We start from the raw sequence: 4,148 nt of genomic DNA, 5'->3' as shown, positions 1-4,148 counted from the left end.
ACAGACTTTAGAAAACATGACCATTCTAACCCTTATGCTGGAAATCAAAGAAAAACAAGATGCACTTGAAGAGGACGTTAAGAACCTTCATAAAATTATTGAGAAAAACAATCAGACTCAACGTCTTCAAGCAGAAAAAGACAAGGCAGAGTTAAGGGAAGCTATAGCTCTATGTTTAACAAATATGGAGAAAGCTATGGGTCAATGTTCTACTAAGATTGAGGAAGCTGTTTCTATTCTGGAGAACTTTCAACTTGTTCGAACCCCATCAAAGAAATAACCTGCTTTTCATACCTTCTTTTTAAACCATTCTGGATCTGTATTCTTAACAATTGACTTTGTTAGATTGTTTGGATGCTTTATATCAGTACTTTATTCTGCTTATTATTGATTTATTCTTTTTGTTGATAATAAAAAGGGGGAGAGATTATGCAGATATTGTTGTACTAACACTTCAATATGCAGGTTATACAGGTTATACTTGAAGCAAGAGAAACACACAGATCTTACGAGTTTGCACATTTATACATCTGTGTTTCATGCGCTTAATATGATTATTTTATTCAAATTTATTTGACATTTATTGAATCTGCATGGAAGTTTTGTCACCATAAAAAAGGGGGAGATTGTTGAGGAAAACTCCTAATAGATTTTGAAGCTGACAAAACTCTCTATGTTTATCTTGTGAATCTGACATGCATTCCATTCCAGGTTATATATATTCTGGAAGTTCAGAAGGAAATATCAGACTTAACAAGTTTTCAGAACTTTCAGACTCAGATATAAGATCTTCAGACTTTACCATAAAAGTCATTCAGACTCTAATTTTGAAATATTCAGATTTTACTAAAGACCTACGCTGACTCAAGTTCTGAATTAAAAATTCTTCAGACGCTGAAATTTCTCAGACGCTGAAGTTTTTCAGACGCAGAAGCAAAACTCATTCAGAAGGAATCACAATAGCTAATGATCTGGCATGGATTTCACAAAAGGAAGGTTTTGATTGACTCAATCTCAGTTTAATTGATTGACAATCAAACATTATGACAAGTATGCATTACAACGGATAAAGCTCTACTTATGGAAACCAAGATTCTGATTGTATGGGCGACCAGAATCAGCGGGATTCAGATTTTGTCAACCAACGGCTACTCAATCCATTTTATACAAATCTGTCCAAGATGAAGATTGGAAGATGATCCTCTAAAGACTGTCCAACGGCTAGTTTGGTAGTGGAGGAGTATAAAAGGAGACCTACGAGAAGCAAAAGGTAGAACGAAATCGAGAATCAACAAGTACAAAGTCTGAGCATACTCTGATCCTTTCTCTTGTCTTTCTTGAGCTAAATATTAAGATCTTGAGGGACACTTTGTAAGAGTGATTGTGTGAGATAGAGAGTCCTATCATACACAAGAGTGCTGTCACTCAGAAGCTGTAATTCATCTTGATTACATAGTGAAATCCAGCCAGTAGGCTGTCAGCGTGGGAGAGTGGACGTAGGCTTGCTATAAGCCGAACCACTATAAATTTGTGTGCAGTTTTTTTATCTCTTATCTTTTACTTTACACACTGCACATCAAAAGCACTGTCTGTATAAACTGTTTTGAATCTGAATCTTATTCAGACTCAACTGTGGTAAATTATTTCCACTTAAATTGTTAAAAATTATTTAAGATCACCTATTCACCCCCCTCTAGGTGATCCTTGCTAGCTACATCAATATTAACCATAATGTTTTCTTCATCCGTGAGCCGGAGTCTGCGAGCAAAGTGTTTTCCTAGTGCCTCTGACTTTCTTCTATATAATCTCTGAGAAGGTGAACTAGTTCCCCCGCCACCACCACCCCATTTTCCTTCTCTCTCGCATTGCATCAGAGAAGAGATGGTGACGTCGCCAGAGCAACAACACCCGGAAGAGGCTCTCGGCTGGGTTGTGAGAGACGCCTCCGGCCATCTCTCTCCCTTCAAGTTCTCCCGCAGGTTATTTTGCCTTTTCATTCACATACGGTGGCATCTCCATAGTCTACACTTCATTCTACGGACGGCTTTAAGGGGACAAAAATGGTGGTGATCATCGACTTGGTTTTTGCATATCGTTTCGATTCGAATGCAGGGCGACCGGAGAGAAAGATGTGAAGTTCAAAGTGTTGTTCTGCAGGATCTGCCACAGCGACCTCCACAGCGCGAGGAATGACTGAGGATTTTCCACCTATCCTCTCGTTCCTGGGTAATCATTTTTTCTCTTTTCTAATCGCCTTTGCTCTTTATTTTTTTCCTGGTACTTTCAAGGTGTCGCGAATAGAAAGACTCAGATCATGGCGAGCTAATGGTCAAAACTCCGGCCAATTTCGTGACTCCCAAATCAAGCTCCAACAATGGTGCCATCGGGTCACATTAGCCTACCTGTCGGTATTCATGGAAGGACTAGTTTCTCTTGCTAAGATGGAGTTGATGGAGTTTCTTCATTCCCCAATTCAACAGCGAGATCACTCGTGAGGCCAACTTCTGAAGTTCATCTTCAACCGTTAAACTCAATCAAGCTGGTGCCGTTAGACGCATGACGAGCTTTAACTACACATACCATGTAGAATACCAAATGCACATTGATCACAAAGTCTTACAGATATCGAAGACATCTAAAGCTCTTAGCTTTTGATTTGTCTAAACTTCAGGTATATCTTGACCTATCTGATATGCAGGCACGAGATCGCGGGTGAAGTCGTGGAGGTCGGAAGCAAGGTGGAGAAGTTCAAGGTGGGAGACAAAGTGGGAGTTGGTTTCTTGGTCGGATCGTGCGCCTTCTGCGATAGCTGCCACGACCACCTCGAGAATTACTGCCCCAAGGCGATATGGACTTACAATAGCATGTACCACGACGGGACGACGACCTACGGAGGATACTCCAACGTGATGGTGGTGGATGAGCACTTCGCCATCAAATTCCCGCCAAACATGCCTCTCGACGCCGGCGCTCCTCTGCTTTGTGCCGGGATCACTGTTTACAGCCCAATGAGATTCTTTGGGCTCGACCGCCCAGGGGACCACTTGGGCGTGGTGGGTCTCGGTGGACTGGGCCATGTGGCCGTGAAATTCGCGAAGGCGATGGGGCTTAAGGTGACAGTGATCAGCACCTCCCCCGGCAAGAGGGAGGAAGCGCTCCAGCGTCTTGGCGTCGATGCGTTCGTTGTTAGCAGCGACATCAATCAAGTTCAGGTGATTTTCTGGATCGAAGCATTGCTAAAATCTGGTTTGCTATCTGTTGCATGTTATGTGATTTGAGTTTGTGTTGGAACTTTTTTTTGTCAATAGGCTGCGATGGGAACAATGGATTGTATAATCGACACGGTTTCGGCTGTGCACCCGCTGTTGTCCTTGATTGTTTTGCTAAAAAATAACGTTCCTGATCGGCCTCTCGAGTTACCCATCTTCCCCTTGCTCTCCGGTAAGAATCTCCGTCGCTCTCCTTAGACCGCAAAAAATAATGTTGAATTAGCTAACACAACCGATATATAATGTGACAGAAGTGCCAAATGTCTTGTTTAGCTAAACACAAAACTGATAAATTATGTTAATCGATGGATCGTGGTTTTAGGGAGGAAGATTGTGGCTGCGAGTTGCATCGGTGGATTGAAGGAAACTCAGGAGATGATTGATTTCGCCGCCAAGCACAACATATCTGCCGATATCGAGGTCGTCCCGATCGATTATTTGAACACGCCAATGGACCGCCTTGCCAAGGGCGATGTCAAGTATCGGTTTGTGATAGACATTGGAAACACCTTAAAAGAGGCGTGAGGTTTCCTTGGGCTTTGATTAGATTGCCTATGATGATGATGAGTAAAACTTTGGAGTTCAAATAAACTTTCATCGGGAGATTTCAGGTTAAATGCCTAGCTAAATTTGTTTTGTTCGAAAAAAAATTCCAAGAATATTAGGAAAATCCTCCAAAGATAAGTCATGGATTGATAAGATGAGTTCATTAAGTAGCCCGATTATCGCGTGAATGAAAGATACGTTCATGCGAAAATAGACGGATAAACAATCTCGTCCATTGCTCTTAAGATTATGGTTATATGATGGACGTACCAAAATAACTGATGAAATATATGTAAAAAACCCGTCCTCTCTCTTCTCCTTAACAAGGCATGA

At 41.6% G+C, this 4,148-nt stretch overlaps 1 pseudogene; it reads left to right on the top strand.

Annotated features, from left to right (window-relative positions):
- The first annotated feature begins 1,795 nt into the window (after positions 1–1,795).
- LOC115676938 (probable mannitol dehydrogenase) lies at positions 1,796–3,872 on the top strand (annotated as a pseudogene).
- Positions 3,873–4,148: the final 276 nt, after the last annotated feature.

This window comes from Syzygium oleosum, unplaced genomic scaffold (genome assembly GCF_021117445.2).
Source record: "Syzygium oleosum isolate NSW1041296 unplaced genomic scaffold, Sole_v2.1 Sole_v2.35, whole genome shotgun sequence".
NCBI classification, from domain to species: domain Eukaryota; kingdom Viridiplantae; phylum Streptophyta; class Magnoliopsida; order Myrtales; family Myrtaceae; genus Syzygium; species Syzygium oleosum.
This window is presented reverse-complemented; position numbering and strand designations above follow the sequence as displayed.